General features: G+C 39.9%; 1 protein-coding gene across 1 annotated transcript in view; it reads left to right on the top strand.

The window, feature by feature from the left end:
- The first annotated feature begins 770 nt into the window (after positions 1-770).
- LOC110952776 (tumor protein p53-inducible protein 11) overlaps positions 771-26,242 on the top strand; it is a 43,781-nt gene continuing 18,309 nt past the window's right edge. Inside the window, exon 1 of the mRNA XM_051952236.1 lies at positions 771-914. The gene's annotated coding sequence lies outside the window, so the exon portion shown is untranslated. The remainder of the gene's footprint in view (positions 915-26,242) is intronic.

Here is a 26,242-nt window from a genome sequence, read left to right as displayed (position 1 = left end):
CAGTTACGGTAGCGCTCACTGGGAACCTGGAGCCTATCAGTCATGATGATGGGCAAATGACACTGAGGCTTTGGAGCTTGTCTCACTCTTCTTGAAGCTTCGGAGCGACTCACCACTGCCTATTACTGATCCGAATCTAAAACAGAGACACCTTCGTGACATAGAAACCTGTGGTTTTATGCTCAACACACCCCTCAGCTGTTCTTGAAAAGTGTCCTGATATGTGTGCAGGGCTGCAGCTCACACAAATGAGTTTACGGCTAAATATTAGCACAACAAAACAACGTGTAGTAACAGGATGAGGATAGAAAGTTTGTAAATCGAGTGACACGTCAGCAGATAGGCTACCCGTTGCAACAAAGTAGCCTAAATAAAGAAGTGCCTAAATACGGGATAACAAGACATTGACGAGAACAGCTAAGAAGAGACACTCGCCGTCGGGGTATAGGTACGGCCCGTACACAGATTATTGCAGGTTGTAGAGAGGGTGCGCTCTATTTGCTTACCCAGATGCCCATTAATAGTATTCGTTAGTATTTCGTGTGCAGGTTGTACCTAATTCGTGGCCACAAATTAGTATTTCGCGCGCACGTTATAGCTATATTGTTGCCACAATTTATTTTTTTACCATGTCGCCACAGGGGCTCCGTAGACACCCGTACTGTAGACCATTTTCATAGCATACAGTCTATGGTTTATAGTGTGGAGCTTGTCTGAGTATTACGGTAGAAACATTGCGCTGCGCGTCTTGCATTGATATCCAGGTATTACGGTGCCGCTCAGTCCCCTGGACGGTTTCGCTGCTCCGGTGTTTGTTAACGCGCAGATCCGCCGCTGAACCGCTCTGTTCCGCAACTAACCGCAGCTAAAGCTCAGCTCTGAATCCAACTCTGGACACCACTCCGCTTTCTGCTGTAAGTTACACATTTATTCTCTGTTTTCCTGTGTCTTTACAACTGTCTTCCCCATCGAACTACAGTTTTAAGAAGCTTCACGCGTTGTTTCGTGTCTGACCTGAAGAGTTCACAATCAACTGCTGCCTCAAATTGAACTCATTTCCAGCTGTGTGTTTGGAAAAGCTTTTTACTGGAGGACGCTTTTACGTGGTGGTGAAGTTGTTTGTAGTAGCTGTAGTTTATATGATTTTTTTAGTGCGTGAGCTGGAGAAGTGAAGTTGAAGAAAATACAGTAGGTTTAATTTTCCTTCGTGGCATGTAGCTGAGAAAAACGTCGTTTTTTCGTAAAAAATGAAGCCCCTCCATTTGTTCAGTATTTTCTTTTATCGTGTTGCTCCATAACCGTATTAACGGCTCAGCTGCGACACCCCACCCAGTGACTGTGAAGTTATTTAGCAGCCAAAGCTTCACATTTCCAAGTCATTTTTAGAAAACAAAACCTGTGGTCATTAGTGAAAAAGACATTTTACCTAAGTTTTTAATTCTCATGCCTCCCAAATGATTGCATTTCTTTGATAAATTATAGTTTTTACATCTCGTTTGACTCCTACAGATGGATGAGAAATTAAAGGAAACCCCTGAATAAATGAACAGAGAAACATGAAGACTGCAGATGCTTCCACACAGATAGACTGCATGGTATAGTTAACATCTAATGATGCTTTATGTCATGTGCAAGACTGTTGAGCAGACCCAGCTGATTGTGATTTATTCTCCAGAAAGCCAGAGAAGATCTAAGAGACCATGAAAGAGTGTTCATTGTTGGGCACAGATGGCAGGAGCTTCAGTTACAGAGGCTGCTCAACTGACTCGTCTGCATTTAAATCTATAGGACAGACTAAATAGGGCTGGAAAGATGAGTACAAACAAAAGAGCAACTCTTCCTCAGGTGACTGAGAAGGTCAATGCAGGAGATAATCACACCGAGTCAGTGAGAACAGTATGTAAACAAATACATAGTGAGTAATGTCATAGTAAGATTACACTGTATGAACCCCTCATTATAAAGATGAGCAACCACAGGCACTGGTCTACAGAGATGTGAGAAAGTGATATGGTCAGATGAGTCATCTGTGTGTATTCTACACAAGTGTGCGAGTGCATGTGTGGAAACCCAAGACAACAGCACAGAGCTGAACACGGGGGGGGGGGGGGATTTTGGTATTATGGTTTGGATCCAGTTCTTCCATTGGATGGAAGAGTCACTGCAAATCATACACAATTGCTCTGACTGATCACCTTCTTCCTGTGAAGAAACATTTCCACCCTGATGGGAGTGGGATATTCCAAGATGCTCTCCCATCCACAGGGCAGGAGGGGTCACTGAATGGTTTGATCAAAATGATGACAGTCATCTGCTGTGGCCTTCGCAGTCACCAGATCTCAACTGAACTGATTACATGTAGGAGATTTTGGACCGACGTGTTAGACAGTGCTCGTCACCACCTTTATCAAAAAGCCAATTGAGAGAACAGGACTAGTCATGTTGGTTTTTCCTATAAAATAGTAAAAATATGGCAGCACTGACTGATTACCAGGTGCTACTGGATTAACCTGCATGGCAGGGCGGTGGGAGCCAAGATAATCCAATATGTTCTTATCTGATTAACGGATATTGCTCAATTATAGTAGGGCGTTGGATATTAAATGAAGATAAAATGCCGCTGAACTAGCAGTGTTTTCAGTAGAAAGAGCTGAGAGGAGACTGTGCTGTCGTATTTATCTAAAAATGAAAACAGTTTCCACCAGTGTACACAGTTCAACTGTATACTTTATCATGAAATTTTAATTAGGATTAGGCGTAATAGTCAATTGAAACTGACTGCAAACTTAATGAGGTGTGTTTGAATAGCTGCCATTCCTTTTTTCTTTTTGAAAGGTAAATCCTTCAGTGTGAGAGTGTGTTAAACACCCACAGTACTTGGTGTGTCAAGACTTGCCCCAAGTGAAGTTCAGCAGTGCTACAGCACACACAGAAACAGTTGTTGTCTGTGTTTGTGGTCTGCAGACAAAGTCTCACTTCTATTTCTCACAGGCATTGCTCATCTGATGATTGAAATGTAGGCTTATTTTCCAGTCTCCAACTGCTGAATTTGTCGAGCGTTTCAGCTGGAAGAGTAGACAATGAACAGTTGTATTTTTCCCTCAGTGTGACACTAATGCTCAGTGCATGCTTGTGCATTGACATGCTCAAGTTTTCAACGCTACGATCAGGTCAACACACATTAAAACCTAACCTGAGTTGCAGGCCTCAGTCAAACACAAGCCAATAACGTGAGGGAAGCACTGTGGGGGCTTTATGAAATTCTTAACTGCTCAAAATGAGGAAAGACAAGATGAAAAATTAGGCATTTTGCCTCTCAGCATGAAGTCTTTAAAACTTGCTTACTTGGTTTCTCTTTTTCATGAATCAAGCCTTATTCCCATGGCAGCAGTCGCACTATTTTCCTCTAATCACCTCACGATCAAGAATCAGCATATCATCTCGGCTCTGTAGGCGAGCGGGGGTTTCTAATTGGCCAAGGAAATGTGAAAGATGAAACGGGGCTTCCATTACTGTTCCCAGTGCCCATAGTGGCAAAGTTTTCAGTTTGGTGAAAAATGAAAAACGCTGATGTGGAGTGGGCAGCAGTGGATGTGTAGTGAAGATGCTGATGTAGCCGTCAGACATATTATCTGGCTGAGGTGTTTGTGCCAAAGCGTCTCTGTACTTTCAGCCAAAGCAAGCATTATCAAAACACTAGGTATTTCCACTGTTAACATAGTAGCACTGTATGTTCTGAAAGCAGAAGTGTCTCTGGTAAACGGGTCACATCTGCCTCCATGATGACCTTTTTAGACTATTTTCTTTCCTTGTTTATGTTTGTGACTGCAGGATATTGTCACCTCAGCCAACCCTCACCGACTGTTTGAGCTTTTGTTGCAAGCTCTTCTCACTAATGGCTCTCAGGCAGAACATCGTGGCTAACTGTGGCACATAGAAGTAGTGCGCATCATCATGCAACCGCACTCAATATCTGTCCAACCAGTGGAACTATTACATTAGTGTGACATCCCCATCCAGTGAGGTGAGATTTACTGCACTGCAAAACTGCAAGTGTCCCCGTTCGCTCCATCATATTGGAGAGGGAATTGAGCAGGTCTCAGTGGTGCTGGGCAGCCACATGAAATGATCCCCTGGGAGTTAAGCATATGTAGATGCTTGTGTGCGAATTTTTTGTCAGGAGGCACCGAGCCAGGCAGTAGCTCGGAGCCCGAGGCAGTCCCACAGGTCCTTCACACACTCCTGGCATGCTGTATGCTGCATGATCAAAGCAGATGGTCACCCCCTTTTTATGTTTTAACCCCTCAGTGATTAATTAACTCTTCTGTTCAGTGACGGACCACCAATGACACGATGAACTGTATTTCATTTCATGCTTATTTTTAGATAAGCTCCACAAATGTACGTTTTTGAGCTGAGCATTGCTGAATGATGTGCTTGTCACTGACAGACCAGAAAAAATAGCACAAAGTGATTTTTTATTTTTTTTCTAATCAGTGGTTGGGAATGAGCTTTTCTTCAACTTCTTTTCTTTATTTTTTTCAAATCAAGACAATGTACAGATAGCATATCTTTATTTTAACAAAATCACAGCTCTGACTGGATGTTTTCTGGTTGTCCTGTTTTGGTTATCGTCTCTTTAGAGGTTTTCTTTAAATAGCAACAAATATGATTTACTTCAGTGAAACAGTGGTAAGCTAGCCTAGCCGCGCTAGACCCAGGTCTGAAGACAGAAGGGTCTTGGAACTCTCAACAGGGAGGGAGGCAGCCTAAAAGGTTGTCTTTCAAATCACTCTGCAGCAAATGGGTAGGTATCCAACCAATCAGCGCAACGAATAGACTGACGTAGTTCTTAGAGCACATGAAATCTGAGGATGCGGGAGTTCGGTGAAGCCTTATTTATACAGTCAATGGGTGAAGCTCAAGTATATTACAGACATGTTAACATAAAGATTATTCAGAGTCGGTGCTAATGGAGCTCAATGACTGTTGTCGACCCTGACAGAGAATTAAATTCGTTGCCGTGGGTTGTCTAGCGCAGCTAGGCTAGTGGTAAGCTATATTTAGTTTAATCTTTTCTGCACTGATTTCTGTTCTCTTTCTGGCGCCTCCTGTGCACCAGCTACATTGTTATACCAACGAGGATGGCTTTCTTCCTGTGGTCTTGGCTTTTAATTTCCTACTGTCTGCTGTGACACTGGTTTAGCCGTCGGCTTTGCTGATGACCCTCCAGCAGATGTGCCTCTGTTTATTTCCAGTGGACAAGATTAGAGAAGCCAAGACCATATGTTACGTTTTAGACTTTACCATTTCATGGTAGTGATGGGCTGCCTGGCTCATTGATCACATGTGGGGAAGACAGAAAGGTAATTCTATTTGGATGTTGCTAAAACGCTGTGGATAATTTCTTTGTGCATTTGACAACTAATTTCCCTCCGGCGGTTCCAGCTGTCTGCATAGAGTTGGCAAAATCTCATCCTGAGCTCATTATCTCTGATAAGCACGTTACCTCATGTGTTAGAGTAACTTTTGTTTGACTCACTCGTACCATCTTTCACTGGTCTGCAAGCTCCTAAAATCAGCACAAACCTTGATTAAATTTTAATTAATATTTAATTGAGTAGTACACTTCGGGGGACCCCACAACAGATCTGGAAGGACAGAACACTGAGTTGAGTTCAGGGGGAAGATGTGAACTCTTCATCTCATCGTATCTGTATTCAGTAATTAGATTTGTAATTGTTCGGTAAGAAGCATGTCCATGGTGAAAGGCCTGCAGTCACCTAAAATGAGGAATGCACCAGCCTGCTGCTCAGCTGTTCACAGAGCTCTGCTGTGGAGGCTGGTTCTTTAACTCTGTGTGCGCTGTGTTCACAGTGGAACATTGATTGTTTTAGACACGTGTGCCCCTGCATAGAGTTTTTTTTTCTCATCGTGGTTTCACATTTCCCCCTTGCCATTTGGGCAAAATCACCTTTCACTTCTCCTCAGCAGTGCTTATCCATCCCGTCTAACATTTTCAACACTTGCCTGGTATGTCTGCTCAGCTGACCTCTTGGCAACCTTTTACTGGAAGAACTCAAAACCTTGCAATCTAAAGAAATAAATGGAACTATCTCAGCTGCTAAATGTTAAGAATTGAGGTGGCAGCTTTATCTCCCCATAGGTTCAGTCTATTACCTCAGAGCCATCCCCGTGGAGTCTCAGTAATCCCTATCCTGCAGTTGTTCTCTTCATCTCTCTCTCTCTTTTTTTAAACTCAGTCATTTCATTTGAACGTTGGACCTCGCCAGCCGTTCATTGCTGAACATTTGGTTCCCACTGAAGTCACAGCTCTCACTGTTTTACTGCATTATGGATAATTTAACATGGCGGGTTCATCTAGAGGCTGATTCACTAAAGTGGTTTCTGTTACTGGAATACAAAACTACTAATTTGGCTCCAGAAGGAGAAAATGTACCACGCCATGAATGCAATCAATGCCTTTAGAGCCTGGCATTTTATTGAAATAGTAGTCATGATGCGACTGGGTAATTTCGTAAAAAAAAAAAAAAAAATTAATTCTTTCGGGTATTATGGAGCTGCTTCTAACAGTCATTTTTTGTCTTCTCAGTTAATGTCAGTAAGCAGTGAAAAATGTCTCTCCCCATTTTTCAAAAGCTGTATGTATATTGCTTATTTTGTCTGTTCAACAACCCAAAACCCAAATATAATCAATTTATTCTTATGGCAGATGAAGAAAACAGGCAATTACTTAAAAGCATCAAGCTGAACAGCCAACATGTTTTTTAAAAAATGCAAGTTAATCAGTTTTTTTACATTGCTGCCAAGACACTCTGCTCGTCAACTGAATAATTAACTTTATTTGATTTAAATAAATGTGTGTCGCCCAAAGATAGCTTAACATGGAAGCAGGCATAAAAAGCAAAGTTTGTGGTAAATATAATAGAGTCAAGGCAACAGCTGTGTTTGTCAGCAGAATAGATGTCCCTGTCCGACCTTTGTTCAGCAATGAGTGAGTTTTCCTGTTGAAATGGTTTAGATAAGGAAGGGAATCTCAGTCCAATGCTGCAGTTTCCAAATAATTTTCTTTGGAGTTTTAAAGGTTGGTATAATAACACGTTGAGATTCTTTTAGCTAAAAATTATTATTATTATTAATGTTATTATTATTATAGTCCAAACAGAAAGGAAGCAAAACGTGGAGAAATACAGTTAAACACAGTTAAAAAGACAGAAAATGGAAGATAAAGAATTTCATTACAGAAAAATCAATACACAGCAAACCCTGATAGATACAAATAAAGTAATTAAAGAACCAAAAATGACGTCATGTTAAAAAATAGATATGATCAAACAAAATAGAGAATAAACCCAGATAAGTAAGAGTAAAATAATAAATGAAAAAATAAACAAAAATTGTGTTGTTGCCAACTTGTTAGAGAGAACTGACCAGAATGATCACTCCATCGAACCAAGTCCTACCACTGCACCCGCTTTCTTCACGCTATTTAACTGATAATTCCTCCTTCCTCATTTTGAAGTATGCAGCGCTTGTATTTAATTATTTATTAGGCATTACATAATCGCACAACCATCAAGTATCGTCATCATCAGGCTCCGTTACAAACTGTCTTTTCCCCTCCTCATAAAAAAAACTGTTTCCCATTCATTTAAATGTTGTGTTCAATCAAAGGAGTGCAATACAGGAACAATGATATTTGAAAAAACAGCAACCTTCATCTTACTGTTAAGGTCCCACAATCAAAAATGCAGTTCCGTTTGTTCTTACTAATATCTTTTGAAAACCATCATTCCTTCATCATCTCCCAATTCCCGTAAGTACAACTACAGTCATTTGAGTTATTCATTGATTGCCTTTTTTATTTGAATCCACAGTAGCAAAAAGACAAATATTTTCTTTTTACAAGCAAAGTTACATTATTCTGGGACTTTACTAAATGCATTTATCAGTCAAAGTACATTTTTAAACTTGTTTTCTTGCAGCATATGAAAAATGTCTTAACAAGGAGACAATCAATAGAATTGACCCTTCGCTAAGCCCCGCCCCCTTGGTTACTGTTGCTACGCCTGTCAAGCTTTCCCTCCTCGCATGAAATATGGAGTTTTTAGTGGTGAGTGATATTTCTCAGGAGGTATGTGCAAATTTCTGGACATATTCTACAGCGATATCAGAGAGAAGCAGACAGAAGGGTCTCCAATATGCTTTTGAGAACAACATTCACCAAATTAAATGTTGGCGGAGTGCAAATGAAGAGGACGTTAAAATAGAGGGAAAAGTGCACAGATCTCAGTGTAAGCGCCAAACACCCCATGTATTGTCACTTCACGTCAAAAATAATCATATACAAGAACAACAATGTTCTTGTACAGCAGGGTAAGCCGATATGTATTATATACATTTAAATTAATGCTATGTCAACTGTCATTATCATGTGTCTGCCCATTTCGTGCTAAGCTAAATTTGTGTTTGTTTACAGCGCGCCAGGATATTGCTCACATATAGTGGGGCTGATCTATACACTTCATCTCATTAAGGCACAGCAAAGCCCAGCAATATCTTGCACAAGTTTGCCACAACATTGGCACAAACTAAGGGGTTACAACATAAATGCGGTCCCGATCTCATCTGTTGTCGCCAAAGCCAGACGCGAGCGCAGGCGGAGACCCGTAGATTGCTGCTACAAAGGAAGCAGGTAGGATCATATTTAGGAAGATGAGGTACTGTACAGTGAGCTCTATGTTGCATACTTTTGCCCTTCTGCTCCACGGGAGGTTTCTGTCCTTCCATTGAGACGTCTTTCTTTTGCTAATGCTATCTGACCTAACACACAGAGCTACGGTTAGCTAATGTTAGCTAGCAACTTACCTTAGAACAGACGTATGTGTTCTTATTGATTTTGGAGGGATTCAGCTGATCATGCGGTCTCCCACACTGCTTAATCCACACGCGGCACCTTTCTTCTTGTGTCTTTGGCTTGGGGAAAGCAAAAAAATCAACACCACCCTCCAAGCTTTGCGGATAACGAGTGTCGGACTTGCAGGTACCGTACGCACACCGCTTCGGCATATTGTCTTCTGCTGAAAGCTTGACAGACCTCTCGTGCCTAGTTACAGTTGCTAAGGTAGGATTGGACAGTAGCCATTTGTGGGAGGGGCTTAGCAAAGGGTCAGTTAAGCACAGATTTATCGATATATCAACACATTTGTCTGTGTTGGGTATGACTAATGCAAACTTAAAGGTGTACCTCCTTTTGTACATCGTCATTGCACCTTTTGAATCTAAATATGCATATAAACACTGTCTGCCTTTCACATGTAATCCACTCACATTCAGACTTGCTTTTTTTTTCTTTTTTTTTGGTGACTAATTGGTCCAAAAAAAGTTGATTTTTAAGCTTCTGGCTCAGACTTTTTACATCCAAAAGATCTTTTCTATAGGCTTCCAAGTACTTCCACAGTATTTTTTGTTAATTATATCCAAATAACAATTGAAAAACTGGAAGTGTGAAAAATTTTTTTCAATGAATATCACTATTTGAGTATGACCACAGTATATGTCACATGGTCGCAAAAAGACCTATTAAGCAACCATTATCTCTGAATCACAGTGGTGTTTTTAGTGCTCTGGTGGTGCTTTTAAATTATCTGGTTCACAAATGGCACAGAAAATACTTCTATCTTAGCCTCAGGTGCTTCTTTTTCAAAGCCATTGTCCTCGAAACCCTTGAAGATCAAAGAAACTGCTTCTCTAATTCTGTAACCCAGCTGCACTGCCATTATGTTACTATAACAACAGTACTTACCGCAGCAATATATAGTTTTAAGTGTTCCATAGTTTATGCAAATGAGAGGGCTTCGGCTAATTTTAGAAGAAATGATTGCAGTTGTATGAAGTACAGAACAGTAATGCTTCACATTGTGAAGGTCACTTATTTAATTAGTGCAGAGATGTTTTTCCTCTTCTAGTAACTGCAACTATAACTGATATATCAGGTACAGTATATAGATACACGTATATGAAAGTTTTCTTTGACCGAGCGTAATGCAGAAAAAGATGCTCTTGGATATTTAGAAAATGCATCATCACAGCAGAGTAGCTCTGACTGCAGCACATGCAGCAGAGCACATATCACAGCTGAGCAGAAGATGGTGCAGAGTTAAGCAGTGTCCCCACAATAAGCTGCAAACTAGTTTGTGAAATACATTTCTGGAAATTTTAAGGACAAAACCCCCATCATTTCCTATTTTGAATGTCCCATTTAGTATGTATCTGGGTTACAGTGAAAATGGACAAAGGATTGTGGGCAAAAAAAAGGACTTTTATATCTGCATTATTGTATATTGTATGCAAATGTAGTCCAATAATTTCAGCCTTGCCTTTAGAAATGTAAGGGTTTTTAATGGTCCATCACATACCACTTTTGGGTTCCTAATTACAAACCCATAGAATGTGCTTTCCTCTTTATATTCAGTAAATAATGATTCATTTATTCTGCATTTTTTTCAGCAGTTTTATAGCAATTGATGGCAAACAGTCTGTATATATTGTAGCTTTAGGCCTGGGTGACCAGTATTAGCATTTATTGAGAGAATAAGCCCATTTTTATATCGTCACATTGTGTTGTTATTTTTGCAAAATTCTTTCAAAGTACTGACTCTTAACAAACTGTGATTCAAAAACAAACTTCAGTTCTTAAAGTTTTTGTACTACATTAGTGAAAGGTTGTGTTTGCACTGCAGCAATATGATCAATGTTATTTACCTCACCTGGTTTTAATGTTGTGGTTCCTGCGTGTAGCGTCTGAGTAACATTTTTCTCAATGAATTCATTTTCGTAGTCATGACTTAATAGCGTTTATTGCCCAATAATGCTGGGCATGAAAAGATCTCTGATGTTAATAGGGCGGAAAAGCGAGCAACTTCTTGTTGTTATTGCTCCCTGTTATTGAAAAGTAAAATTTCCTTCAAGATGCATTAGAATAATGAAATCACAGACAAACTCCTGCTGAGGGAATAAGCTGAACAGGGCCAGGGGACAGCAGCAACCTTCTTGCTGATTAGATATCTACTTCATTGTGCTTGAACCTCAGCCATCCTGTGCTGACATCGATTCGCCACCGGCTAAGGTTGCTCCTCTCATTTGTTTCTGTATAAACTCAGCTGAGCCCGCATGGCATTTGTGGTGCTCGGTGAAAACCTGATTAGCAAGCTGTGTGGGTGCATTCACATTTACCAAGAGGCGGCTTTGGCATGTCTGAAGATATGATGTGTGACCAGGGGTGACAAGAGCTTTGGAAAACTGTGCTCAAGTACAAGTATTACTGGAAAGAAATTTTACTTAAGTAGATTTTACCACTACTTGTCAAGTAAGTCAGTTAAAATGTACTCTGAGTAAATGTTGCTGTGTTTTTAAGGAGATGATGGTTAGTGGGTGTTACTGCACCCACAACAACTGATTAGTAATTAAAAATGATTGATTATCAGTCAGAAATATTGTCAAACCACCACCCTCTTATAGCCTAATCAGAATTAATCAGGCAAAATCAGACAAATAGGTATTATGCAGTCATATTGAGCTGCACGAATCAATGATTTCATTTAAAATCAGCAGCAGAATAAACCATCACTGTATTCTCCACAGCAGCTGCAGCCACAAAGAGTTTTTATACACAGTTTACGGCACAGACAAGGCTACATTGCTCCACGCTGGGTGTTGATATTCCCCTCTGGACAGCGAGTCAGAGCAAGTAGTGAGTTTGCTGTTGTGCTGGCCTGCCTGAGCGTCATCCTGCAAATCTTTTGCAGCTGGAATCCTCCACAATCTGGCCGAGGTTCAACTTTTTTGCTGGTTCGTTCTCACTGTAAAATCTGACTAGTTTTAGTCTTTTGAGCTGAATAAACATTTTGCAGTCGCATCAGGGGTTTAAGCAGCAGTTTACCAAAAACACGCTTCACTGATGGTAGAAGTTAATAAGTGAACAAAGAAGTCATTATAGTCCAGCTTTCACTTGGAGGTCGTGCAACATTGTGCGTGTGCCTCATTTGGGTCACTTAGCATGATGACTAAAGCACTGCTAGTTTAAACCCGAGTGTCAAAACAATGGCCACCTTAATTTTATTGTATTATTGTACATTTTTAGACCTGATCCATGGTTCAGGTGCAAATGCCACCCCTTTTTTCCCCCCCACACCCTCTGTCTAATTTTACATTCAAATGAAATCAGTGCTCAGAAAACAACGTTGTTCCATTAACAATAGTAAATTACACTTATTTCAACCCCAGAGTGTGACAGGAATTGGCAGTAATGGTGCAGTCATCAACAGCAAAGCTTTATGAATAGAAACATAAAGAGCAAACTTTAAGTGCACGAACTCAGACACATTTTGTCAGTAACAGTTTTATTCAGTGATCGAGGCTTTACTGTGTATGCGTTTTCCTCATTGTGAAAGTGAAAAGTGGTTTAATTAGCTTCAGCTTTTCACAGACTGCTGCTGCTGTAGACCATTGAGCGAAGCGTGCCCTCAATTGAAGGAACTGGCTGTGCTTTTTCTGGCACTTTAATAAGGCTTGAATATGTCTGGGGCAAAAGGGTGATAGCCGTACTGAACATCAAAGGCCTCACTCACGTACAAATACGCCTCGACAGAATCCAAGGGTGGTCTGACGAGTTAGAGCAGTATCACTTTCAAGCTTTGGTCCACACCAAAGAAGTATTTTCAGGCAGACAAAGGATCTATTTAGGCTTGTCTGTCTGCCCATAAAGTTGGCTGTTCCTACCACTTCAGTCAAGCTGTCGGCCACTTTTCATTTCCTGTACAAAAAATAACAATTTCACGAGGACATGAAGTGACGGAAATGCTATTGTCACCTGTAGATTTTTCTCATTGTTGTCCACCCTTAAAGGAAGAGTATATAGCTGCTCTGTCACTTGTTTAATTAGGCCAGCTAATTATGAAAGGCCTCCTGTTTGGATGTACTTTACATCTGTAAAGGCTTATTTTCTGCGGACGATAAAGAGGAAGGTTGAGATTTGGAGGCAGGTTGTAAAATGCATTGTTCCACGTATTGATTTTCTGTCACTGAGACCTTTTATTATTTGCGCTCTGTCTGCAGTGTGGGAGCATGATGGACAAACCAATCACAGTCTGAATAGTAACAAGAATGGTGTGTTTGTGCTTTGTGTATGTGTGTGTCTGTGCTTTGCTTACTGATGGGGGGAACTGATTTAAAGTTATCTGTCATTGCATCAGAGCTGGGTTACACTGAAACGACAGTCTGATGAAATGTTAAAATCAGATATTTTTTAGAGTGAAAGCTAGCATTACGCTTGGAGAAGAAGGTTGAGGAGAAAAAGACTAATTTTTTCACCATATTTATTAAATCTTAAAGATACATTCAATGCATTATTTCCTACACTGAATGTAGACATAATTTCTGCATTTTAAAACAAGCATTTGGTGTCTTTTAAATAACAATAGAAAAAAAGGATTAAGCTTTAGATTTTCCCAAAAGTAAGCCGAGAAAATGTTTTACTTCAGTGTCAGCACCAAAACCCAGACGTTATACTTGGATAGGCCGTCTAAAAAAATAGCGATAGGTACCAGCGATAGACGCTTCATTAGCAGCAAGAAAAATATTTGATAGTTTTGCGAAACTACTATAAAAGCACAAAATGAGAACAGAAAGTTTGGTTGAATGTACAAACCTCAAACTTACTCCCTCCCTGGCCAGTCATACCTCCATGATCATACCCTGCTACCATCCCTGTGGACTCCATGAAAGTCTCCTGAAGCCCGTTAGTTTGCCTCTGCCTGAGCCTCTTGTCACCCTCTGAACACCTGCAGACCTCCCGACTGGAGGCTGTGATCAGCAATGTTCAGTTACTGTTCTTGCTGAATGAACTTTGTGGTTAAACATCCACAAGCTTGTGTCCCCCATCACCTCCCCCTACGCAGTGCAGTCTGTTTCGAGGGCCAACAGACTTGACATCAGAGTGCAGAATCCACTTGTGGTGACACCTGGTTCAGTCTGGTCACTCTGAACCCTTAGCCTTAGCACTGTCCAGCTCTGATCTGAGCTCTGTGTAAAAAGTCATTTTTAAGTGGCTCACATTTTGTAGCATTTTATTTACAAATTTGAAGAATTTCTTTTAAGGTTGTCCATTTATTGCATCTTACTGATTTTTGATCAGAAGCTGACTTGCTTTATTTATTTAATGTGTACCAAGGTGAAATCATATTTTCAGCATTTTCATATTTTCATCCTATTTTCATCCTTTTTTGTGATAATGTCTTCGTTTGTATCGCCAACCTCATGTAATACACTTTCCAGCCTGATCAGGATTTAGAATTGTCGGCCAATCCGTCAAACATGCTGTGAAAATGGAAGGAAGAAACGGCTATAAAGCGCTGTACTTGGAAAAACCATGTCTTCTCAGTGATATAGAAATTAGTCAGTTTTCACATTTTGTACATTTGAGGAAACCGCTATCATTCTCGGTGTAAAACAGTCACAAAACATTCCAGTCGCAACAAACAGGAGACTCATCCGAAGGTGAATACGAGTGTGATGTTGCTCTACCACCGAGGACAAACTGATGGACAGCCTTTTCATTTCAGGTTTGTTGCTCTGCAGTCTGGACCCTCGAGACTCTAAAGCCATTAAAGCTGAGACCGAACTGTGTAATATCACAGATGATTTAGTTGACCCAGGCAAAGTGTGGCTTTGCTGCACATCAGTGATAATTGCTGCTGTCCTGTTTTGCTTGATGTTTTCTTCAGTGCTCATGTAGCGTGTGCTGGGTAACATGGTGATTTGTCACGCTGGCCAGCTGGCGAAGGAAATGTCAACATCCTCAGTTCTTGTTGCTTTTGAAACACGATGTTTTTGAAAAATCGGACACAAAAAAACGATGTAAATCAGAGAAGTTGTTATCTAAGCAAGCGTTAAAAAGCAGGTGAACAGTATTTCTAACTGAAGAAAACATCTCCCTCTCTTGCTTTTTGTGTACGTGTCATTGCTGTAATGTTAGCATATGATCTATGTTATGCATATGCAGTCACATGCCATGTACCTCCATATTATTGGCCAGTGTACATCATTATCCAAGTTGTTGTGCTTGGTCTAGGGAGCCCTGTAGGTTAAAAGCTGACCTATACCTACACATGTTCTAATGTGGATGTTGTTGGCTGTTGCTGCTTTCAAACATTGCTGTTAGCCTCTTTGAGCTTTATGGGCATTAGAAGTGGGTTTATGGCTGTGCAAATGTGCAGGTGGACCCATTACTACTTCCCAGCCTCCGATGATGAGCATCGGACAAGCTGTCTTCCACATTTTTAGGAGAGGAAATGAGACAATAAAGCATATCAAGGCTGATATTGAATGAAATTGGCGACATGTTACCAAATGCCAGAATAATAACATGGTAGATATTTTAAGGATCTCTTTTTGACCTTTGCCAACCAATTACTTCCACGTGAAGAGATTTTTAGTGACGCAGGTTGAGCCCTGAAATGAGCACACTCCATCATCCAGCAGGGCTGCCTAGCAACCAGGTAGCACAAGCAAGACAAGCTGAGGAAGGAGGGATCCAGTTAAGGGGCTTGAAATAGTCATACTGTGGCAGCTCAGGGATCAATGTTCAATGCAATTACCATCATTTTATCACCTGTAAAACAGACACGTATTGATTTGTGCTAACAGCAGTGTGTCTGCAGTCAGGAAGGACTTAAGTAACGTCATGAAGCACTTTCACATGTGAGACATGAAAGAACTGACAGCAGTTTTTTCCGTTCTGATGCTGCTCACAGTCAGGGGCTCTGGGAGGTGGACAGCCAGAATGTTGATTTCTGTTTTTCCAACAGCAAGTCTTGACATTGACAGAAGGTAAACGTCCTCAACCATGTGGGTTTTCCTTGGAACACAGCAACTGCTTTACTTTTAGAAATTTCAGATGAACCCGTGCCCTTTCTTTCTCTTATCAGCAAGATCAAAGAAAGCAGAAGAACATCAACAGGAAATTTGAGAAATTGAGGTTTCTAGTCAGCCCATATGATTTCCTTAGGTTTCTTTGTGTAAAACTATGTGTAGTGCTTTGAATCGTGTATTAGTATTGAAATATTAATATACACAGTATGTTTTGCATAAAAAAAAACCCTATAGATTCTGTTTCTGGAGCCAACAGCAAACCCAAGTTATACAACAGGAAATCATTTTGTCAAACATGAAACAACTGAAAGTGGCTATTTTTTCTAATTTTCTCCTCTCTGCAAAAAACAATCCGCTTTCAGTCTACTTGATGCAGCTACACATACTTCTCACTAGGAATGGATATTGATGAGATCCAAAGTAGTTTAAATCAATCCACTGGACTTTAAGAAAGTTCCTTGAAGACGTTTCACCTCTTATCCAAGAGGCTTCTTCAGTTCTGGTGGTGGTTGGTGTTGCCTCAGCTATTAAACCTCTGTGAGGTGTGTCCAGGGCTATTATTCCAACGACCGATACCAAAACTCATCTGACTACTTAACGATGGTCGTTGTGAGTATCGGTGTGCTACTACCCCTAATGATACTGCTCATCAAATCAGTACCAGACAGTAACACTATTCCTATTGGTGCTTTTGTTATTTTCTAAGAGCAGGTAAAGCTGAAAGGATTAACATTGCTTTATTTTCTCATATATATTCTAATAAATAGCACTGTAGAGTACCAAAGTACAACAGCATTGTTTTGAATAAATTACTCTTGCTGACTGATGTTGTAGTTTGCCAGTGGTTGCTTTTAATCATTAAGCCATTTTTGTATAATTTTGTCAATTCTGTGTGGAAGCTGTTCTACATAATATACCATAGCTGTTAGCTAGTCAGTCTCAAACTGTGCATTTTTCATCTTACATACCGACACGTAATGAGCTTTCACAGAATGGTTCAACAGATTGATCATGTTTCTGCCGTTACATCCAAAAGACTTGTTGCACTTGTAGAAACTAGCATTGTCGCATCAACTCCAGTGAAGTGTAACCACACTTTGCATCGCTCTCTGCCATTGTCACTAAGACTGGGGTCTCTGTGTGTCATTGTGTTTGCTGCACAGTGCTGCAACGTGTGAGACAGAGCTGCTCCTCACACACAACTCTGAATTTGAAATGGCAGAAATGCGTCATAGACACGTCTTTATCTTTTTGCACTTTGGAAAATAAAGCACTGAGAGCAAAACCAATTAAGCCTATCGATACTAGAATCTTTTCTAATTTAGTCCCAGTGCCTATTTATAACGGGGTTTTGGTACCCACCCTGTTTCTCACAGCTGTCACCGAGGTGCAATTGTAGATTAAACACGACCACATGACAATAGTGATTCTTGTGTGATTCTCTCAATCAAATTTACTTTCCCAGTCCTCTAAAGGGCTCTGTTAGTTAGACTTGCTCTTAAATTGTGGTAGAAATAATTAGGATTATAGTATAGAATAGTGTAGAAGCCTGTGTTTTTTTTTGTTTGTTTTGTTTTTTTTTTTACAATTTGAAGGCATGTTAATAATTTTGTACATGCCATAGTTGGCAAATATCAAAAACATGCTCATATATATATATATATATATATATATATATATATATATATATTGTTAGCATCTCTAAATATCTTACTGTGTTTTGTCTCTTGTTTATATTATTTTTAGTCAGAAGAAAGCCATTGGTCAATTAAAAATTCACAGTGAAGGATTAACTGTAATTTCTCCAAAAAGTTCAGTAAGATGACCATCTGTATTGTGGTGATGTTTTGCATGGCAAAAGGTCTGCAGTTATCTTAGAAATGCATGCCAGCAGTCTGGAGGAAAAAATAATTGGGTCTGCAGAATTTTATCCACTAATAGTCATTTGTTGTGCATCATTAAAGTCTGCTTCATTAGCTCATTTAATTAGTCTTGCCTAACAGTTACCCCGGACAACAAGCATTTGACATCTGCTATTTCAAGCTACCTGTGGCTCCACGACACCATTAGGGCCAACAAGTATTCTGATTCAACTTGGCAGCAGCATCTACAAGGTCTAACTGTGTGCAAAGTTTGTTTGGTGTACCCAGCTACAAACTAATGCATTCTAGTTCAAAATCATAATGACAGTATAATAATATGCCACTGCAGAGATGAGCAAATCTCCTGGCACAAATAATAATTATACATAAGAAGTAATAATTGCTGGTTGACTGTTTCTCACAGCGGTGTCATGCGGCTCAGCAGCGACAGCTCTGAAGCTTTGTTGATGTGTACATTTGAAGGCGGGCGCTCATTCCTGTCGTCTTTTCTCTACGTGTGCACGATCCCTGCTGAGCTCTGATGGTTTTGCTCCTCCGAGGAGATCATTCACCTCCCAGCTGCGTGTGCACCGAGTGTCAGCTCTGCTTTACCTCACCACATCTTTGCTGCTTCTGCGTTGGCTTCGCAGTGAGCCTGCTGCGTCAAGATGGTCCCAGAGATAGAAACACCAAACAATGCCTGGCAGGCCTCGCCGTGACTTGATGTTGGTAGAGTCTATCCCTCTCAATCCCAGACCCCACATGGGCCCAGTGTAACAGATGGCCAAAGTAAATCGGAAATACACACCATTAGACATTGTGTCATGAATTGCAGATGAGAAATCCAAAGGGCTGTCGACGAGGCCTGCACCATATGAGGGAAATCTGCGACGTGCGATAACATTGTTAAATATTGTCATGATGATAAGATTTACAATAAATAGACATGTCTTATGTTTATGTCTTTCTGCTCTAACAGGTGCCCTGCTAAATGTAACCCTCGTGTTTTCCTGCGGGTCCAAATTTACCTGTTTTAAAGTTTGAAAATGTGGAAAAAAATATATTTTCACAGTGAAACTTCTGATGTCCACATTTTCAACATTTGTTTGGACATCTTAGAACATTTTTTGGTGGAAAAAAAAAGAAATGTTAAAAATGCTTCTTAAGAACATTCACAAAAAATCTTTTTTTGTGAATGTTCTTAAAGATAATTGAAGTTCTACTGATATACATGTAATCACTTTAGATATTTTTCGGATTTTTTTGGAAAGATTTTTGCTCATTTTTTGAAAATATTTACAAGAATTTTCTTGCCAAATTTGAGGGATTTTTTAAAAATAAAACCTTTAAGGAATTATTGGCATTTTCTTCCTGAAGATTTTGCAAATTTTCAGAAATTTGGGGAATTTTTTGCTGAATTTTTGGATTTTTTTCAGACAAGGAAACAATATTTTTTGGTGCCTGTAAATGAGGAGAACAGGAGTTAAAAACGTGTCCCATCCACAGCACTATCTGATTGGTTACATACGGCATGTATTAGCCAAAGGATGAGGTTAAATGTTTAGCTTGAAAGGTTAAAAAACATTATATAAATATAAATCGACAAAATTTTGCATCCAAGTTTGTGTTATTCTAAATTTTGGCACAAAGATTTTCATATTTACTAAAAATGTGTATCAATTGTAAGTACAAATCATAGGCCACCTTGATTCACCTTGGCGTTTCTTACCGACCATATTGGTCAACCCCTGATTTTAAATCTGCTTTTATTGCAATTGCGTATGAATGCCCAACCTGTTAATTTCACAACTCAGCCATGATACCAGCTAACCTCGCTGTCACCACCAAACTGACACTTATTCATCTGAGGGTAGCTTCCAGCTTGCAGGGGCTTCATCTGATCAGCCAAATGGTGTGAATGCATCATCCATGTATGCATGGCTCCATCTCATCAGTGAAATAAGCATAAATGCAATAATACAATGACGATGACAATATGAATTTTCAGTCAATGCAAGTGTCATACTGCAGCCTCTTGTTGAATTTTTGCGCAAAATAAATCCTACTTGAGCTACCATATTGGCTAGATTAGAAGGAAGAATTTTCTGGGAATTAATTCCGGTACCATATTCAAGGGCAGGGCATTTCGGGTTTTTAGTGGGGTTTTTTTATGTACAGTCTTGCTAAAGGTGTTTAGGAAGCCACTTTGACCATGTAGAAAAGTCTGGCTCATGTGAAGGTGTTAAAGGAATTAAGTTTTTGGTGAGCATTTTTTTTTTAAATTCTTCTTTTTAATCATTTGCTTTTCAGGCCATTACCATGTATTTACCAATCTAGTCAGATTTGCCATTTTACTTCAAGCGTCTCATATTTAGTAGAATAAACAGCTAATCAAACAGTGCTCAAACCAGCATTTTTTCTTGTATTTTAGTCTGTTAGTTGGCATGCAATTAGACCAGCAGGGAGTCAACAGAGACACAGCTGGACTACTGTACTGTGAACTTCAATGTTATCCACAAACCCAACAGTGGAAGTCACAAGACGATGCTTGAAATTGTCGTTTAGGAATGCACATTTTCAATTAATACCCCACAGCAATCAGTTGTGATGCCAGTAATTTCAAGACCATGTTTTTAAATCGAATCACACGGTTAAAAACACTTCACCCCCATGCAGCAGTTTCATTTCATTACAGTGACAATGACTACTGGAACACTCAGCTTTGCATGTAATTGTGACTCCCCAAAGGTCTTTAGTAAGTGTGCTAGGATACCCTTACATAATTGTGTTGGAGTAAGTCATCCAACAAGAGGGTAAATTCCCTTGCTACAGTCTGATGTAATAACTGAATATTAGACAGGGAAACTCCAAATCCCAGGCATCATTACGACCAGTTCATTTCATGGCGACTGTCCCCAGATGATCTAACAGTATTAATCTATTCGACTCAGCACAATAATCCATTGATAGTGACTGAAGAGCAGTTCGCTTCTCAGACCAACTGCAAGTAAAGATCCTCTCTGTGTCGTATAGAGTACAGTTTCCAGGCCATGTATTGTGCCCTGTTCTGACTCAAGACAGGAACTCACTGCTCGCTTCTCTATAGTCCTTTGTTTATCACCAGCTGTCTGAAGCACTGCTTTCGCAATTCATCCGTTTACCCTGCCCTTTTGTCGGAACTGAACCTCATTTTTAATTACCACTACATCAGAGCTGGCATTTATCAAGCAGGGAAACAATTACTCTAGGTGGTTTAAGGACATCAGAGTTTCAACACCTCTGGATGACTGGATAAATCTGCAGGATCTGTCCCCCACTTTCATGGTATAGTGTGTCTATCTCTGTTACTAATGCCTGCACTTGACTTAACTTGACTCGTATCACACTCAACTAAATGTGTATCCACAGGAAGAGAAAAGGCTCCATTTAGGATTCTTCCACATGTCTGTTTTTTAGCTGCACCTGCACCATATGAGGTGTTAGTTTTACAAAGTAATTATGATGGACTCCTTGTTTGTCGTAAGTCCATTTTCAGCACGATAGTTGCACTGAACAGGTGAAAGGGAGCTATTTAACGATGAATGACAGCGAATTGCACGCTGTGAAAGTCATGTTGCTGTTTTTTCATAAATAAATGGAAAAAGGGCACATTGAGCACCTGTGCACCTAATTATAAATTAGAATCTCATTGTAAGAAGAAAGAAGACTACAAGAAAGAATTCAGTAATAATACCAGTAAGCTGGGGGAGCGACAGTACATGATGTTCAGTTCTGTATTAAATTTCCTCGGTTCTGTACACCCTGTCAGAAATTCCTGTGAGAATTTGAAGTTTCTGCATTGTAGTGTCTTAGTTGATTACAGAGAAAATAGACAAAGAAGTGTTGGAGCAAAACTGTATAAAATGTGGGAGTGTATATGGAAGCATTCTGAAAACGCAAAGTCATTTCCGATGGCTGCAGCTGAATGTATCGGTTGGTAGAATAAGACAGAAACAGATTGGAAAGCAAATTCTTCTCCCTAGCCTTTTCAAGCAGCCTCTCCAAGTAGATTTGGACCCTGCCAAAGCAATTGCTAATGCTATAAGAAGGTTTATCACTGCAGATATGCAACCTTACTCAACTGCACAAAATATTGTATTTAAGCATTTTGTCAATTTTTGAGTCTCACTACAGTGTGCCTTCACAAATCCATCTTACTCCTGTCCAGTGCAACCAAACAAAGCAGCACTTGTTTAGCAATTATCAACTGCGTCTGCAGTTGTGCTCACCACCAGTAGATTGACTTTCAGGGCTACAGAGAGCCACTTAACAGTGGCGGCCCACAATATCACTCTCGAGTGGGAAATAAAAAGTCTGGTCGTGCAAACTCGCCCCATTATGAACAGCATACAAGCACTTACAGTATCTGGCAGAGAAGCTTAAAGAGGGCATGTCAGTGTTATGGGGGCACTGTTGCACAAAGTTCACAGTTAACTGTGGCAGGAAAAATAATAGGTACTCAGGCACTGTTTAATGTGCTTAATGTTCACATTTTTCAAAAAAAAACCCATTACCAATTATTTCTGCTACTTTCTGCTTTTATTTCTTTACTTAGTCTGTTATACAGAAAACATATCGTGAACCAAGATGCATACTGCACCGTATATTTTGTTTACATTTGCACACTTACATAAGCAGCACCATTGGATACTCACTGACAATATCTATTCCTTGTTCTGTATGCGCAATATGTACCTATTTTTTTTCTTCTGGATTGATTGAACTGCTTAAAAATATCATAAAAGAAATGTTTTGCCCTCACCGATGAAGAATTTACTGCTTCTTAAAAATTGGTGATACTTTATTGTGGATGTTCTGTAGTATTTTTTTCCTAGTAAATCATATCCTACACTGTAAAGGGAATATTCGACTTGATTGCAGCTCTGATGAGGCGCAGCTAAAAGGAGAGTGGATCAGAAAATAGTGATGCTTCTACTTCTTCAGTGAATTGTAGGAACGCACAATGCAGGGCTCTAAGAAAATTCTGGATTACTGTATTTTCAAAGCAGTTTGCAGTTCAGTTTGGGCTCATGAGCAGCAATGCTACTAAACATGTAGCTGTTAGACAAAAAAGTGTAGCTCACAGTTTGTGACCTAGGTTGCTCAACACGTTGCCAAGTTTTCCCTGGAGTTGACTCGAGGAAATCACTTTATCAATGTCAAGTAGAGATCTGAGGCTGTTTTGAAAATGTTGAACACTCACAAGCTTCAAAGTGGAGTCCCACAGTTACCCAGCTCTGCTTGCTCTGGGCCGCTAGAAGTCATGTTGGCTTGCATTAAGGAAAACTCGTGCCTCTGTCTCAGTGAGGTAACACAATTACAAATTGACGTCAGAATAATTTTCCAGCTCCTTTCTCCACCAACAAACACATGAGCATACGGCTGATGGCTTTCAGTGAATGCATCGTGATAGTACAGTGGTACTGTTAGGACATGAGAGCCCCAGACGTCATTTAAATGACATTTTAATCAAATTTTCCATAAAGAGTGGCGGCAGTGAGTGTTTCTGTATAAGGACAAGACTAAGAGTGACGCTCTGTGATCCTGTAATGCTCATTTTGAAGAAAATAAAAAAGTTAGAAGGCTAGTATACCATAGTTGCATTTATATTCAGCTGTTTTTGTTTTCAAAAACATTTTCAATTTGTGATTTAAAAACACCAGAGTGGAAATGTCAAGAATTTGAAAAACTCTCGAAAAAGTGTTCACACTTGAGACATGTGTAAAGCTCTGTCTTGATAAAAGGCAGAGTATAGTGGAAATGGATTCAGCAAACAGATGATGAGGTACAGAGATCATGTTACTTAACTGCCACTAAGCTTCTGTTGTTACCATTGTTTGAGAGAACAGAGCTGTAAAATAACCATTCAATTTTTCACTTTCCACTGTCCAGTGTGCTCTGCATCACCAAGTTTTAGACATTCACGATTTGTTTTCCTTTGAGGTTTGACTGGTGCTAATTTCATCTCATTCTTCTTCTTTTGCTGTAGTCTAATGGCACCTGACTGGATCTATCCTACTGTTTGTCACAAGAAACCAACTCTTAGTATTTGTGCAATAGTAGTGCAGAGCAATGTTAATAAATTTGCTCTTTATATTCATAATTTTTAGAAAATACTTATTGGAATTTACACAACATTTAGATGGAAACTCCGTACTCCCTGCTCTTTGACACTGCTGCATTCATGCCAACTTCACATGTGATTCTGTAGAGATCAAGGAGGAGAGAGGTCAAAGGAGTCAAACTTTTTCTTTTCTGAATAAACCAATTCTCTCTTAAAGTGGGGAGTATTAATGCCTTCCATGAGCGATTTAAAAGTATGCGCTGTTATCCCCATACTGACTGTGTGTATCTCCTCTCTGTGACGGCTGGGTTTTAAGTCTGCATTTGAGGGTAATGAACAAACTAAAACTTTGACTTCATGACTGGTGTTGAAGAGTCTCTTGATCTCCAAAGTTCACAAAGGTCTTAACTCTTGATCACAAATGTTTGTGGATGCGTAAGATTCCAGACAATTGTGAATGTCTGCACTCTTACAAGTTGGATTTTGAAAGTCAGTATGCCACTAAAGTCAGTAGGATTGAACCTTTGAGCACCATAATAGTCTAATATTTCATGGCAGCCCATCCTTTATTTTTGACATATTTTACTCTGGACCAAAGTGCTGAACCAGAAACAAAGCAACATTGTCAGTCCTGGGGAAAAACATCATTTTTAGTGTCTTCAGATGTGGAGAGAGAGGTTTAGAGCTCCACCCTCAAGACAAAAATGCAGCTCCTAACAGTGTTTATTATGAAGGACATGTGGAATGCAATAAGGGTCAGGAATGCTCCACCTAAACACGGGAGACTGGATCCTCCTGTCCTCACCTGCAGGTTATACTGCACTGAGGCTCCAGTATCACTGAAGACAATGAGAAACCCTCAGTGTTCACAGTAACCATGAGAGGCACGTTTACTCGGGTCAGTAAATCGCGGTGAGTGGGTACAAGAGAGACATTTCATTGAGGATGAACTGCTCTCACTTGTTTCTAGAGTCTGTTGAGTAGATGTGTTATCCAGTCTTGGCACTATATGTTGCTGATATCCCAAACATGGTGGTGAGGACTAGTGAGAAACTGTTTCTCCTGTTATTTATGGAAAATAGAAGGACATGAGCAGGCTGTAGGATCCGCTTTCTTATTTTGAGTAACACATTTTTTCACAGTTGCTCCTCCACACCCACATACTGCTTTGTTCCTATGATACAATTATTTTTTTACAGAACATCTTTTTAGTCACCAGCCAGAGATCTCTCGGGAGTTCGCACCTTCCCCACAATATCTTCCTCCTATGTTTAGCAGCTTTTCATTTCTGCAGCACATGTTCTGTCACAAAACCGGTAGAAGGAACACAGAACTCATTACTGCCAGTACTAAACTCTTAGTTTTGGGTTCATTCTTGCCTCCATTTAGACTAGTCTTACCTTCTCAGATATATACTGATTATATATATCTAGATGGTGTTCATATGACACTTTAAAACCATAAAAACACAATATAAGAATATTCTTCCAGAGTGTTCAGCTCCTATTCCTTTTCACACTTGTTTTCTCGGTGTGAACATCATCTGAGACATCTTCTATGAATGGTTAAATTTTAATCTTGGATACCTAAAAAAATAAACTTCTGTGTCAGTTTGTTTGCCCTCAACTTTCTCAACTTGTTCAATAATTGATGATTTTACATGACTCATGCCTTGTATTCAGCTTTGCTTTTGATGCTTCTTTTATCATCCAGGTGCAATAGAATGTAGAACTGAGGTACATGCTGCTGTGCTGAAAAACGAGAACATTGTTGTTATTTTTGTAGCAATTAAGAAGACAGATAATTTACCAAAGTCTGCATCTACTCGAGATTTAAAGACTTTCGTAAAGTCTTTGATTCCCAGATGAAGCTGCTCATTATGGGAGTATATCTGCAATCCAGTTGACTGCACACAGATCAAAGTCTCTTAATTTATCCTAAAGTGTCTCCTGTGACAGCGAGGAGAATGGCAGCAGAGTCACTAGTGGCTCTCAGCAGACGTCATCATCAAAGGTGGCTTCAATCATGAAAGGTGCTTTCAGTAATGAAGAAGCAAGTGGTCCATTGGCAGTTGCTAGGCAACTGCATCAGCATTACTCTTGCAAGTCAAGAAGCACTGGCAGGGAGATTCAAAGGGAGAGACGTGCAATGGTATTTTAGCACGCGGGAGAAATGAGGGATTTACCAGTGCATGCAATGAAGTGGACCTTATTTACAGCCCGATTACAGATACTGATGGGGTCATAATGGTGGAGCAAATCAATAATCAAGGGGCCACAATGTACCTGCTGGAGTTTGCACCATTTATAGGGGCATAATGCAACGT

The sequence above is a fragment of the Acanthochromis polyacanthus genome, chromosome 8 (assembly GCF_021347895.1).
Source record: "Acanthochromis polyacanthus isolate Apoly-LR-REF ecotype Palm Island chromosome 8, KAUST_Apoly_ChrSc, whole genome shotgun sequence".
Classification (NCBI taxonomy): Eukaryota; Metazoa; Chordata; class Actinopteri; family Pomacentridae; genus Acanthochromis; species Acanthochromis polyacanthus.
This window is presented reverse-complemented; position numbering and strand designations above follow the sequence as displayed.